The sequence below is a fragment of the Lipotes vexillifer genome, unplaced genomic scaffold (genome assembly GCF_000442215.2).
Source record: "Lipotes vexillifer unplaced genomic scaffold, Lipotes_vexillifer_v1.1 scaffold670, whole genome shotgun sequence".
In the NCBI taxonomy this organism is placed as follows: domain Eukaryota; kingdom Metazoa; phylum Chordata; class Mammalia; order Artiodactyla; family Lipotidae; genus Lipotes; species Lipotes vexillifer.
In genome coordinates this window covers 1,306,969-1,322,760 of record NW_006778108.1, presented here as the reverse complement: position 1 = coordinate 1,322,760, position 15,792 = coordinate 1,306,969, and the positions used below count along the sequence as shown (strand labels likewise).

At 42.1% G+C, this 15,792-nt stretch overlaps 1 protein-coding gene across 1 annotated transcript in view; it reads left to right on the top strand.

Moving 5' to 3' along the window:
- Positions 1-15,792, top strand: part of PYGB (glycogen phosphorylase B) — a 54,716-nt gene that overhangs the window by 468 nt on the left and 38,456 nt on the right. The window lies entirely within an intron of this gene.

Here is a 15,792-nt window from a genome sequence, read left to right as displayed (position 1 = left end):
CAGAGTTGAGGAGAGATCACCGGGTGAGACGGCCCCGCACACGGCGTCGCCTAACCCTCACCTCGCGTACTGGGCGGCCTGGAGCCCTGTGGTTGGGGCCTGCTGTCCGGGCGGGCAGTGATGGGGGGCGTCACTGGGAAGCCTGCTGAGGAGAAGGAGCCCGCAGTGATGGGCTCTGCCTTCCAAGTTCTGCCTTGAAGAACTTCACTTAGCTTAAGGTTGGCCGACGTTAAGGAATTGTTTATTCTTTTTACATTTTACACACATGTAGGTTTATGGTAGAAAAGTACAAAATACACGAGAGAAAATTTGCTCATCACCTCTGTTATTAACTGTGTTAAAATATAGGTGCATGTCCTTCTACATCTTTTCCTGTTCTTGAATATATATGCACACTTTTAAAAAGCATGTTGTATATACAATTTTGTGGCTCTTCTGTTTCATTCATCAACATTTGTAGCTTTTTCAACAGCTTTCCAAGTCAGTAAATATGATTCTCCAAAGTGGTAGTTTTCGGTTTGATGGGTATGGGCTTGGCCAGGCCCCTGCTACCAGTTTTGTTTGTTTGTTTTTGTTTTTTTCCTCTTGACCATGGAGAGTTTTATCCTTTCTGCTATACTAATGTAGAGTGAAAACTGGTGAGGGAAGGACACACTTGCAGGCCTGAAGCCAATTTGCAAAGATTTGACTTGCAGTGTACACCTGAGCACTGGGCTTTGTTGATAGTGTTGATAGTGTTTTACAGTTTTTTTGTAGGGCGTTAAGAAATGTTTAGTAATTGTGAAGTCTGAGATTGGTTGCTTTTCCAAACTTATTCTGGGGCACTCTCTTTTTCTAAAAGAGAGGTGGTAAAAAGGACAGATATGTTAGAATACCAACTAGGATCTACGTATTTAGTATGCAAGACAGTGAAGAAAGAAGTGGCACCAAATGGCTGAAACAGGTTATTTCAACAAGGGCTTGGGATGACTTTGCCAGGGAAACTGGCCAACAGGCAGTGGCTCCCCCAGAATTCCCTGCTGATGGCAGAGCTCTGATTTGCAATATCATTGTTATTCATGTAGCAGGTGACATCTCTGACGGCACATTCAAGGGTATTTCCCTGCAGCTGGACCAGAACACACCGCAACACCGTGGGGTCCCATTAGAGTGTTTATCTATATTTAGATCCTGAAAGGGCTAGTGATGGGCTCAGGGATTACAGAAATAACCTTTCATGAACAGGATTAAATCCCTCTAACAAAACAGGTTTGCTCATCCTCACTGATTGCTATGGTGGCTATAGGTGTAAACCTTCCTCTTCTTTAAAGCCACGCAGCCTGTAAATGGAAGGTTTGTTTGCTTGTCCTGGATAGGAAGGTCATTTGAAAGTGGAAACTTGGAATTTGAGTGCTTCAGTCTGGCTAATTCATGTTGAAAATAAGCTCATCGTCTCCTTTTTCTGCAAAAGTTACATGTTTGCTTGTAAAGGAAAAGAAACAAGCCCCAGGAGGATCAGAGCTGAGAGGACGTGGAAGGTCTCCCAATAATAATCCTGCAGAGCCACATCCCCAGCCTAAGAACGGCTTCAAGGATGTGTACCACTGCACTGCAGACTTAGGCAGCCTGACGATCTAAACAATAAGTTAAAGTGATTTTATTTAATATTTTTATTTACTTTAAAACAGTTATGCAAGTCCTTGTGATTATTGGAGAAAAAATTAGAAAACACAGATAAGCCAAAAGGAAAAAATTAACTGTAATCTCACCACCTAGTGGTAACACTGTAAATGCTACAAACATCTTGTGTTCCACATCTTTTTTTCTGTGCAGGTAGAAACATTTGTTTTTATTACACAAAATAGTACAGTGCTATGCTGCACCTATTGTTTCATGACTCTCAAGCACTCAATCTTTGGTAATAGTAGAAACGGTTGAAGCTCAGTGCTCAGAGGAGGAGTTTTCAAGTAACCTGCCTGGCAAATCAGCAAGTCAAAAAATCTGGCTACAATTAAGAAGTCAGCTCTTGGCAGGAGGCAGGCTTAGTTCTAAAGACGGCTCCAGGAGTCTCTGAAGTGATGGCAAGGTCAGGACTCCACTGCAAACTCAGGGACGGAAAACAGCTGGGTGGTGAGGGATGGCTCACAGAAATCCAGGCTCCTCAAGTCCTGGCTTTACCGTTTAGCCTGTTTGACCCTTGGGCTTGGGTGGATTTCTTAACCTGTCTTGGTCTCAGTTTCTTCATCTTTAAAATAAGGTCAAGCTAGGTAATCCATCCCTGAGTACCTTGATGTTCTAAAACGTTACAGCTTTGTGTTTGCTGATAAAATGTTTCCATTTTATATTAACATTCCATCCACAAAGAATTTAAGAATGCTTAAGCAAGATAATGCTGCAAAAGTTTCAACTTCATAGAAGACCTCAAAGAGAAAGTTGGGGCAAGACAGTAAAGGTAGGAAAATGGGTTAAGTTCAGATACATGGTCAGGAGACAAAATGCAGATGTAAGTTCTGGCAACCAAAGCAAATTGCAGATCATGCCCAGTTATGGGAGTCATGAAATCTCTGCAGTAAATTCTAGAATGAGCAGATGCGAGATTTCTTCCATGGGTCTTTAAAGGAGATGTTGTACGATGTGGACAGCTGGCCTGATTGCATCCTTGTAGTGGATGGACTGGCCAGTTTACCATGGCTCTTCCCCATGAGCTCTTGGCATAACCATAATGATGGACTAAGGAAAAGAGCTCTGCCACTGGGTCCAAACAGCTGTCCTAAATATTTCTAGTAAGATAATCATGATGAATACAATTAATCTTATGGTTTGGCTGGATCTGGGAGTTAAAGGAAGCTGATCTAGAGCAGTTTTTTGTTGCCTTGGCTGCACACATCCCCTACTTCTGAAATTTTGTTTGAATTAGGCAGGAGTGGGTCCAGCACTGGGCTCTTTTTGACCCACTCAACTGTTCTGATGTGTTTGCCCTCATCTGTGTGAAGTTGACCTTGTATCCCATGGGCAAGCTTCCCTGATAGCAGAGAGCTCAGAGTTACTTTCTCTGGCCAGAAGCCAGGGAGGGGCAGGTGTTTCATGTTGCTGATTACCCTTCCAAATGGAAGGTAGGCTGAAGCCATCATTTATGAGATTAGGAAGCTTTGGGTGTGTGCCGTGATTTTTCTTAGAAGGCAGTCTGACCTCTGCTCCTGCAGGCTGTGATGGTTAATTTTGTGTGTCAACTTGGCTGGGCTATGGTGCCCAGATATTTGGTCAAATATTTTTCTGGTTGTTTGTGTGAAGGTGTTTTCTAGATGAGATTAACGTTAAAGTCAGTGGATTTTGAGGAAAGTAGATTACCCTCTGTAATGTAGATGGGCCTCTAATCAGTTGAAGGCCTGAACAGAACAAAGACTGATACCCCCACCATACCCACCTCCCCTCTCTTCCTCTCCACATCCCTCCCCAGCCAGAAGGAATTTTCCTGCAGAAGGCCTTTGGATTCCAAATGCCACTGCTTCTTGGGTCTTCAGCCTGCAGGCTCACCCCAGCAGATTTTGGTCTTGGACCCCCATGATTATGTGACCCAATTCCTTAAAATAAATCTCTGTGTATATATCCTGTTGATTCTGTTTTTCTGGGGAACGCTGACTTACACCCAGGTGCTGTGGATGGCTAACCCTCTGTATCTTTATGAAATATTATAACCGATCTCATTTCTGCATCCTAACCCTTTATAGATGATTTTTTTTTTTTGCGGTATGTGGGCCTCTCACTGTTGTGGCCTCTCCCGTTGTGGAGCACAGGCTCCAGACACGCAGGCTCAGCGGCCATGGCTCACGGGCCCAGCCGCTCCGTGGCATGTGGGATCTTCCCGGACCGGGGCACGAACCCGTGTCCCCTGCATCGGCAGGTGGACTCTCAACCACTGCGCCACCAGGGAAGCCCTATAGATGATTTTTTAAACGTTTATTTTATGTGATTTCAGACTTTTACAAGTTGCAAGAATGATACAAAGAATTCCCATATGCTCTTTGTCCGGATTCCCCAAGCATGAAACATTTTTAACTTGTTTGTTATGTCTTTCTCTATATATAAATACATTTTTTCTGTGAACCATTTGAAAGTAAGTTTTAGACTTGATACCCCTTTACCCCTGAAAACTCAAATGTGTGACTCGGAAAATCAAGGAGATTCCCTTATACAACAAGAGCATTTGGAAAAAACTCAGGGTGTTCACACCAACACGGTGTTGTCACCTGCAGACCTTACTCAGCTTTGTCAGCTGTGCTGCTGATAAGAAATACAAGGAAGAAAACTGAGAGAACTTTACACATCTTCCCAGATATACCTCCTTTTTTCCCGCCCATTAAACAGAGCAGGCTCTAACCCATATGGAAACCCACACATGTTAAGACATGAAGCAGGTAAACAGCAGGCAACAGATAGCTGGCTCTACCTTGTAGAGAATGGGGCTCTTAGGATATGGCGAAGGGAAGAGAAATGAACACAGAAATTTAGAAAGGTAATTGGACAACTGAAAAGTCTGGTTAAATTTCCTCTAAGATCAGGAATAAGACAAGGTTGCCCACTCTCACCACTCTTATTCAACGTAGTTTTGGAAGTTTTAGCCACAGCAGTCAGAGAAGAAAAAGAAATAAAAGGAATCCAAATTGGAAAAGAAGAAGTAAAACTGTCACTGTTTGCAGATGACATGATACTATATGTAGAGAATCCTAAAGATGCTACCAGAAAACTACTAAAGCTAATCAATGAGTTTGGTAGAGTAGCAGGATACAAAATTAGCGCACAGAAATCTTTTGCATTCCTATACACTAATGATGAAAAATCTGAAATAGAAATTAAGGAAACACTACCATGTACCATTGCAACAAAAATATCTAGGAATAAACCTACCTAAGGAGACAAAAGACCTGTATGCAGAAAACTATAAGACACTGATGAAATAAATTAAAGATGATACAAACAGATGGAGAGATATACCATGTTCTTGGATTGGAAGAATCAACACTGTGAAAATGACTACATTACCCAAAGCAATCTACAGATTCAGTGCAATCCCTATCAAACTACCAATGGCATTTTTCACAGAACTAGAACAAAAAATTTCACCATTTGTATGGAAACACAAAAGACCCTAAATAGCCAAAGCAATCTTGAGAAAGAAAAACGGAGCTGGAGGAATCAGTCTCCCGGACTTCAGACTATACTACAAAGCTACAGTAATCAAGACAGTATGGTACTGGCACAAAAACAAATATAGATCAATGGAACAGGATAGAAAGCCCAGAGATAAACCCATACACATATGGTCACCTTATGTTTGATAAAGGAGGCAAGAGTATACAATGGAGGAAAGACAGCCTCTTCAATAAGTGGTGCTGGGAAAACTGGACATCTACATGTAAAAGAATGAAATTAGAACACTTCTTAACACCATACACAAAAATAAACTCAAAATGGATTAAAGACCTAAATGTAAGACCAGACACTATAAAACTCTTAGAGGAAAACATAAGCAGAACACTCCATGACATAAATCACAGCAAGATCCTTTTTGACCCACCTCCTAGAGAAATGGTAATAAAAACAAAAATAAACGAATGGGACCTAATGAACTTAAAAGCTTTTGCACAGCAAAGGAAACCATAAACAAGATGAAAAGACAACCCTCAGAATGGGAGAAAATATTTGCAAATGAAGCAACTGACCAAGGATTAATCTCCAAAGCATACAAGCAGCTTATTCAGCTCAATATCAAAAAAACAAAGAACCCAATCCAAAAATGGGCAGAAGATCTAAATAGACATTTCTCCAAAGAAGATATACAGATTGCCAACAAACACATGAAAAGATGCTCAACATCACTAATCATTAGAGAAATGCAAGTCAAAACTACAATGAGGTATCACCTCACACCAGTCAGAATGGCCATCATCAAAAAATCTACAAACAATAAATGCTGGAGAGGGTGTGGAGAAAAGGGAACCCTCTTGCACTGTTGGTGGGAATGTAAATTGATACAGCCACTATGGAGAACAGTATGGAGGTTCCTTAAAAAACTACAAATAGAACTACCATACGACCCAGCAATCCCACTACTGGGCATATACCCTGAGAAAACCATAATTCAGAAAGAGGCATGTACCACAGTGTTCACTGCAGCATTATTTACAATAGCCAGGACGTGGAAGCAACCTAAGTGTCCATTGACAGATGAATGGATAAAGAAGATGTGGCACATATGTGCAATGGAATATTACTCAGCCATGAAAAGAAATGAAATTGAGTTATTTGTAGTGAGGTGGATGGACCTAGAGTCAGTCATACAGAGTGAAATAAGTCAGAAAGAGAAAAACAAATACTGTATGCTAACACATATATATGGAATCTAAAAAAAAAAAAAAAAAAAAGGTTCTGGTGAACCTAGGGGCAGGACAGGGATAAAGATGCAGACATGGAGAATGGACTTGAGGACACGGGGAGGGGGAAGGGTAAGCTGGGACAAAGTGAGAGAGCAATATTGACAATTGACATATATATACTACCAAATGTAAAATAGATAGCTAGTGGGAAGCAGCTGCATAGCACAGGGAGATCAGCTCAGTGCTTTGCAACCACCTAGAGGGGTGGGACAAGGAGGGTGGGAGGGAGACGCAAGAGGGAGGGGATGTGGGGATATATGTATACGTATAGCTGATTCACTTTGTAATACAGCAGAAACTAACACAACACTGTAAAGCAATTATAATCCAGTAAAGATGTTAAAAAAAAAAGTCTGGTTAACAATGCCTTCAACAGGATCTTCTGGAATACAATTATATGTAATTTCAGTTTTAGCTGAGTGTCTTTTCTCAGCCTTGAAACACCATTATTTTTTTAAAGGTGAAAGTAGCTCTGTTGAAAACACTAACTTATAACACTTAGTCACAAGTGTAGTTTGACATGGTCCAGATCACTTACTATAAATTGATTAGGCTCTGGCTATCTGTCAGGGACAAGGTGGCCTCCATGATTATCTGGCTCTGGGATGGCGTGAGTAAATGCTTTGTAGAGCTTAATGGCACATAAGGTGGAAGGCAGAGGACTGTGACACTGACATCATGTAACACAAAGTGAATTTGTTTCCTGCAGAAATAAGTGATCTCTGAGTGTAAAATCCCTATAGATTTTACAGGGATAAAGTACTGTAATTTTATCATATTTTACATTTTCCAAGTTGACTTTGTGCAAACAGACCTGTGTTCTACTCCTAGGTACCAGTACCTAAAATAAAAAACGAAATTCGTGGTCCACTTTGAGACACAACCCACCAGTTAGGGGAAGCCAAGGTTCCCCAGCACTTGGCTCTGAAAGAAAGTACGAGTGTGACTTCATAGGTTGGGCCTTAAGAGCTGTGGTAGATAACGCTCAGCATCCTCACACAAGCACAGTAGTGGTTTTATAAAGCTGTTGCCTCCAAAAAGCCCCTCAGATGCAGTAGCATGTACACGGGGACATGCTCAGTGAGGACAGGGGTGGAAGGGCCCCTCCCCCCAGCAGCCCTCCTCTCGCTGAGCTGCTTGGGCAGGGCGGCAGGCTGGAGGTGACCTCAGTGCCTTTGTAGAGGCTGGGGGGGCCAGCAGAGCTGACTTCTGTGTTGGGTCAGTGGTCAGTGTCCCTGTGTCATGTCAGGGCCAGCTCTGGCTGGCAGGAGCCACTCTGTGCTGCGAGAGGGCAGCTTATGGGTTAAGACACTGCTGCGGCACCAACAGAATCTGATAGACGAGGAGTGAGGAGGCTGTGTGTTCCTGGCGCAGGTGGACACCTTCCTGGCCAGATCTGCCTGTAGAATCGGGTTCTTGCTGGTGGTGAAGTCGATTGCCCCAGTCTGTGCTTCAATGCCCTGAGTGTTGAAAGTTATTTCTTTCCTTTTCCTGCAGAGTGTTCAGACCCTTCTGTTAAACAAGGACTCTAAACACACTTAGGAGAGGGAAAAGAAATTGGAGGTCTCTGAAAGTCCAGTTCTATGTATTAATCTCGGTTGTATAGAGAGCAAAATGAGGCTCTACCTATTCACGTTAAACTCCATTTTCACAGAGTTCATTAACTCCTAAGATTCTTTAGGAGAGTAATATGTTGTATAATGTTTGTGTTGATCATATTTTCATCTGTGTCGAAGAGCTTTGTTTATGCTTTTCTGTGATGTTACCTGTTGGTGTGGGCTTTGCATGTAATAAATAAACTCAATTTATAAAAAACTTAAGGCTGCCTCTAGGCCATTTAACACTTGTTACAGCCATATTGCAAAGAAGGGACTCTGCAAGAAAGGTCAGTGACCTAGTTCGGGCCTGCAGACGGCCTCCCAGAGCTGTGTGGCAAGGTTAGGGGGTCCCTGCTGTTCTCAGGCTCAAGCAGGTGAACATCTGGTTCTCGATTGGCACCCCTGAGCCGGGAGGCCCTGTCCAAGGTTGCACAGATGGCGCCGGGGAGGCTGGAGGGGCTGGAGAGGTAGGAAGGGGCTGGGCCGGGCCTGCGATGGCCTTGGGCCTGCAGCCGCAGAGTTTGCTCCTGGCAAGGAGCTGGCCCTTTGCAGGTGGTTTTTGTCCAGAATTGTCACCCTGTTCTTTAGGTTCCACACCCCTCCCTGAAAATCTGGCCAGGTGAGGGGACCAGCATTGCCAAGTTCCAGGTAGGCATGGTGCTATCAGAGACATAAAGTGACCAGGTCGCCCCACCGGCCGCTGCAGGAGCCGGGATGGGACCCAGTCCGTGTGGTTCAAAATCTGTGCATGTCATTGGCCGGCTTCTCAAGTGCCCTCTTCAGTTTGATGGTTTCACGCTGAACCATCTTAAGGAAACTGGGGAAAACAAAATCAACATATGTGAGGAAACAATAAAAGTTCTCAAGTCACACAGACAAAAACAGCAACAGAAAACAAGGCACAGACCCTGAGTCCTGAGCTCCAGCCAAGCACAGCCTGCAGCGGTGCCTGGCGCAGAGCTGACTGTGGTCGGTCCTTTCTGAGTGGGCAGTGCTGGGGGCACCCTGGATGCCATGCTGCTCCTGCTGCCCTTGTGTTCAGGATGCCGCAGGAGGCTGCCCAGGCAGGTTTACAGAACTAAATACACAGCTGAACCCTGGACACCCATGTTGAACTTGGGAGGAAAATGAAAGGATTCAGAGGCTTTAAGACTGGGCCCAACATTTTATCCCTCAGCACCCGTCGCTTAGAAAAAGAGAATAATCAAGCTATTTTCATAGTGCTAGTTAAAAGTTGGAAACTTTAGCAGAAAGATCGAACTACAACTTTTAAAATACATATTTATAGTTAAAGGCAAAATAAAAACATCTTGATCATATCCCTGACCTGCCAACGTTTTTTCTTTTAATATTATTTATTTATTTTTGGCTGTGTTGGGTCTTAGTTGCAGCACTCGGTATCTCTCATTGTGGCGCACAGACTTCTCTCTAGTTGTGCGCAGGTTCCAGAGCGCGTGGGCTCAGTAGTTGCAGTGCACGGGCTTAGTTGCCCGTAGCATGTGGGATCTTAGTTCCCCGACCAGGGATCAAACGTGCGTCTCCTGCATTGGAAGGCGGATTCTTTTTTTTTTTTTTTTTTTTTAATTTATTTTTGGCTGCTTTGGGTCTTCGTTGCTGCACATGGGCTTTCTCTAGTTGCAACGAGCGGGCTTCTCATTGCAGTGGCTTCTCTTGTTGAGGAGCACAGGCTCTAGGTATGCGGGCTTCAGTAGTTGTGGCTCATGGGCTCAGTAGTTGTGGCTCTCAGGCTCTAGAGCGCAGCCTCCGTAGTTGTGGCATACGGGCTTAGGTGCTCCGCGGCATGTGGGATCTTCCCGGACCAGGGCTGGAACCCGTGTTTCCTGCATTGGCAGGTGGATTCTTTTTTTTTTTTAATTATTTTTAAAGGTTTTTTAAATAAATTAATTTATTAATTTATTTATTTTTGGCTGCGTTGGGTCTTCATTGCCACGCACAGGCTTTCTCTAGCTGTGGCGAACGGGGGCTACTCTTTGTTGCGATACGTGGGCTTCTCATTGCGGTAGCTTCTATTATTGCAGAGCATGGGCTCTAGGCGTGCGGGCTTAAGTAGTTATGGCATAAGGGCTCAGTAGTTGTGGCTCACAGGCTCTAGAGCGCAGGCTCCGTAGTTGTGGCGCACAGGCTTAGTTGCTCTGTGGCATGTGGGGTCTTCCTGGACCAGGGCTCGAACCCGTGTCCCTGCATTGGCAGGTGCATTCCTAACCACTGTGCCACCAGGGAAGTCCTGGAAGGTGGATTCTTAACCACTGGACCACCAGGGAAGTCCCCTGCCAACTTTTTTTTTTTTAAATATAAATCTGATTCTTTCTTTCTTTCTTTCTTTCTTTCTTTCTTTCTTTCTTTCTTTCTTTCTTTCTTTCTTTCTTCCTTCCTTCCTTCCTTCCTTCCTTCCTTCCTTCCTTCCTTCCTTCCTTTCTTTCTTTCTTTTCTTTCCTTTCTTTCTCTCTTTCTTTCTTCATTTTTGGCTGTGTTGGGTCTTCATTTCTGCTCACGGGCTTTCTCTAGTTGCGGCGAGTGGGGGCCACTCCTCATCACGGTGCACGGGCATCTCACTGTCACGGCCTCTCTTGTTGTGGAGCACAGGCTCCAGACGCGCAGGCTCAGTAGTTGTGGCTCACGGGCTTTGTTGCTTCACGCCCTGCCAACTTTTTATAAAACCTCTTGGGAGAACCCCATAAATAGGCATGGCCTTCATGTGTGCCTAGAAGGAGGGAATGGCTGCTCAAAACATTCACTCACTCTCTTGGACAGCTGGGTGTTGTCGTCTCAGTGTGTTTTCACGTTGATTACTAAGCGCCATCTAGAGGGAGGTGTGGTACCGTGCTTTGGGAACCCCATATCATAATAAATCAGTTCAAGTATAGAGTAAATAGTGTCCAGGACAGTGAAAAGTCAGGAGGAAGCAATGGGCCGTGAGCAGCAGTGACAGCGGTGGTGGAGCAGAGGGCAGCTCTGCAGAATCACTCGTTACACTGCGACGTGTTTGTGATTTAAAGGACCCTGGAATTTTTTTTGCATGTAAGCATGTTCTTTCAATTTGTAGATTTAATATATATGTAAAGTTTTCTTAAATTACATGTTGAAAAGTTTTTTAACATTTTATTCATTTTCTTTCTTCAGGAACACTAATTATGCAGATGTTAAGTATTCCTTGTCTTCTGTATGTGGGGATTTTTCTCTCCAGTCCTCTTCATGATTTTCCCCCACTTTGCTCACTTTTCCAGCCAGGTTTTTGTTTTCAGCTGTGCCACTGTTTTGCATTCAGTGCTGCCTCCATTTCCGTGGTGGTTTTATCTCTTATTTATTTTACTTCTTTCCCGTGCTTGGTTGAGTCCCTTTGTTACCTTATCAGTGTTTCTTGATGTCTTAGATGGGTCTGTGTTTATGGATTTCATGTGGCCCTTGGTAAATGTTGGGTGTTCTTTGCCTGTTGTATTTCCTGTCTGTTCTGTTTTTCTTCTCAGGGTGTAGACCCTGAGCTCCATCTCTGAGTGGAGGGGATTCTTCCTGAGCCAGTTGCTTGCAGCTCGATGATGGGGCAGGGCCTGCTGTGTGCAGCATGGTTCCCAGTTTTGTGATGTGTGTGTGTGTCTGTGTGTGCATGCGCACCAGGTGTGAGCGAGTGTGCGCTGTGGGTGTGAATGCATGTACACGTGTGGGTGTGTGAGTGTGCACGCATGTGAGTGTAAAGTTCTTTGTCCCTTCATCGGCCTCAGAAGGCAGAGACCAGCAGTGGACAGTTACCCTCATCCCTCTCCTGCAGCTTGGTGGTGAAGTGACACAAGGGGCAGTTTCTGGCTGAGTTCTGCCTCCCTCGGTTTCCACCTCTGTTTTCCTAGGGTCAGTGAGTTTTAGGGAGAAGTGGGCAGAGACATTTTTATCCTACCACCTTTACAACTGGAAGTATTCTATCTTACATACAATATTTATTGAGATAAAATTCAGATACCATACAATTCACCCATTTAAAGTGTACAGTTTATTCAGTGGTTTTGATATATTCAGAGTTGTGTGCAACCATCACCACAGTCAGTTTTGTAACATTTTCATTACCCCAGAAAGAAACCCCACGCTTTTTAGCTGTTACCCACCCTAAACTCCCTGTCCGCCTGTCTTAGGCAGCTACTAATCTACTTTTTGTTTCTGTAGATTTACCTATATTCCATATAAATGGAATCATACAATATGTGGTCTTTTGTGATTGGCTTCTTTCATTTAGCATAATGTTTCCTAGGTTCATTCTCATTGTAGCTTTATCAGTACTTGATTCCTTTTTATGGCCGAATAATATTCCATTGTATGGATATATCACATTTTATTTATCCATTCATAAGTTGGTGGACATCTGAGTTGTTTTCACCTTTTGACTATTAAATACAAGTCTTTTAGTGGACACAGGATTTCATTTCTTTTGAGTATATGTCTAGGAGTGGAATTGCTGGGCCAAATGGTAAACTGTTTAACTTTTGAGGACCTGCCAGACTGGTTTCCAGAGTAGCTGCACCGTCTTACATTCTCATCAGCTAGTTTTCAGATCCTTGCTAACCATTTGTTATTATCTGATGGCTTATTGATCATAGTTGTACTAGTGGATGTGAAGTGGCATCTCATTGTGCTTTTGATTTGCATTTCCCTTATGATTCATGATGTTAGGCATCTTTTCATGTGCTTATTGGCAGTTTGTATTTTCTTTGTAGAAATGTCTGTGCAGATCCTTTGCCTAACCTACCAGTGGGCTGTCATTTTATTATCGAATTGTATATATATATTCCTGATACAGATCTCTTACCAGCTATGTGATTTGCAAATATTTTCTCCCAGAAGAACAGAGCTGGAGGTATCACGCTGTGACTACAGTCACAAAGCTACAAAGCTACAGTCATCAAAACAGTATGATACTGCAACCTAAATGTCCACTGACTAATGAACGGGTAAAGAAGATGTGGTTCATATATACAATGGAATATTACTCAGCCATAAAAAAGAATGAAATAATACCATTTGCGGCAACATGGATGGACCTAGAGATTATCATACTAAGTAAAGTAAGTCAGACAGAGAAAGACAAATATCATACGATATCACTTATATGTGGAATCTAAAAAAAAAATGATACAAACGAACTTATTTACAAAAAGGAAACAGACTCACAAACGTAGAAAACACACTTACAGTTAACAAAGGGGTAAGGGGGATGGGGGAGGGATAAGTTAGGAGTTTGAGATGAACATATACACACTATTACATATAAAATAGATAATCAACAGGGACCTACTGTATAGCACAGGAAACTCTACTGAATATTCTGTAATAACCTATAAGGGAAAAGAGTGAAAAAGAATGGATACATGTATAACTGAATCACCCTGAAACTAACACAACATTGTAAATCAAGTATACTCCAATAAAAAAACAAAAACAAACTAACTAACAAAAACCGGTATGGTACTGGCGCAAAAACAGACACATAGATCAGTGGAACAGAATAGAGAGCCCAGAAATAAACACACCCACTTAGCGGGCAGTTAATCTAGGACATAGGAGGCAACAATATGTATTGGGGAAAAGACAGTCTCTTCAACAAGTGGTGCTGGGAAAACTGGAAAGCTACATGTAAAAGTATGAAATTAGAACACTCCCTCACACCACATACAAAAATAAACTCAAAATGGATTAATGACCTAACTGTAAGACCAGATACTATAAAACTCCTAGAAGAAAACATAGGCAGAGCACTCTTTGACATAAATTTTAGCAGGTTTTTTTTTATCTTAAGACAAAGGAAACAAAGTAAAAAATAAACAAATGGGACCTAATTTAAACTTAAAAGCTTTTTTTGCACAGCAAAGGAAACCATTGACAAAACAAAAGACAAGACCTACTCAATGCGAGAAAATATTTGCAAATGATACAGCCAATAAGGGGTTAATATCCAAAGTATATAAACAGCTCATACAACTCAATATCAAAAAAAATAAAATAAAACTGATTGGAAAATGGGCAGAAGACCTGAATAATCATTTTTCCAAAGAAGACATACAAATGGCCAACAGGCACATGAAAAGATGCTCAAAATCACTAATCATCAGAGAAATGCAAATCAAAACCACAATGAGATGTCACCTCATACCTGTCAGAATGGCTATCATCAAAAAGACCATAAATAACAAATGTTGGCAGGAATATGGAAAAGAGGGAACCCTCCTACACTGGGAACGTAAATTGGTGCAGCCACTATGGAAAACAGTATGGAGGTTCGTTAAAAAACTCAAAGTGTAACTGCCTTATAACCCAGCAATTCCACTCCTGGGTATATATTCGAAGAAAATGAAAAAACTAATTTGAAAAGATATTTTCACTGTTTACAATAGCCAAGATATGGAAGCAACCTAAGTGACCATCAACAGATGAATGGATAAAGAAGATGTGGTCAATATACACAGTGGAATACTACTCATAAAACAATATACATCCAAAGAAAATGAAAACACTAGTTCAAAAGTATGCACCCTAGTGTTCATAGCAGCACCTAAGTGTCCATCAATAGATGAATGGATAAAGAAGATGTGATATGTATATCACAGTGGCATATTACTCAGCCATAAAAAGAAGAATGGATAGACTTGGAGGGTATTATATGCTAAGTGAAACAAGTCAGACAGAGAAAGACAGATACTGTATGTTATCACTTATATGTGGAATCTAAAAAGTAAAATGAATGAATATAACCAAACAGAAATAGGCTTGAATATACAGAGAACAAACGTGGTTACCAGTGGGGAGAGGGAAGAGGGGAGGGGCAAGATAGGGGTAGGGGATTAAGAGGTACGAACCCCTATGTATAAAATAAATAAGCTACAAGGATATATTGTACAGCACAGGGAAATATTTTATAATAACTTTAAATGGAGTATAATCTATCAAAATTGTGAATCACTATGTTGTACACCTAAAACTAATATAAGATTGTAAATCAACTATACTTCAGTTTAAAAACATTTCCCCTTTTTGTGGGTTGTCTTTTTTACTTACTTAATTGTATCAAATGTTTTAAATGTTGATGAAGTCCAGTTTATCTGTTTTTTCTCTTGTGCTTTTGATGTCATGTCAGAAGAAACCATTGCCTAATCCAGGGTCACAAAGATTTAACCCCTGTGTTTTCTCCTAAGAGTTTTATAGTTTTGGCTCTTATATTTATGTTCTTGATCCATTTTGAATTAACTTTTTGCATATGGTATGAAAGAGGAGTCCAACTTTATTCTTTTGCTTCTGGATATCCAGTTGTCCTAGCACCATTTGTTGAAAAGACTGTTCTTCCCCACAGAATTATCTGGGCACTCCTGTTGGAAATCAGTTGACCATAAATGTGAGGGTTTATTCTGGACTCTCTGTGCTATTCCATTGCTCTGTGTGTCCTCCTTTATGCCAGGATAGTCTCACTGACAGTAGTTTTGTAGTAAGGTTTGAGATTTGTGTGAGTTCTCCATTTCCGTTTTCTTTTTCAAGATTGTTTTGACTATTCCAGACCCCTTGCATTTCCATCTGAATGCTAGAATCAGCTTGTCACTCTGCAAGGAAGCCAGCTGGAATGTTGACAGGGATTGTGTTGAATTTGTAGATCATTTGGGGATTATTGCCATCTTCACGGCGTTAAGCCTTCCAATCCATTGACATGGGATGTCTCTCCATATACATAGGTCCCCTGCCTGTGTGTTTTGCAGGTTGGGAGCCTCTTTCTACCTGGCCCATCCTTTCAGGCT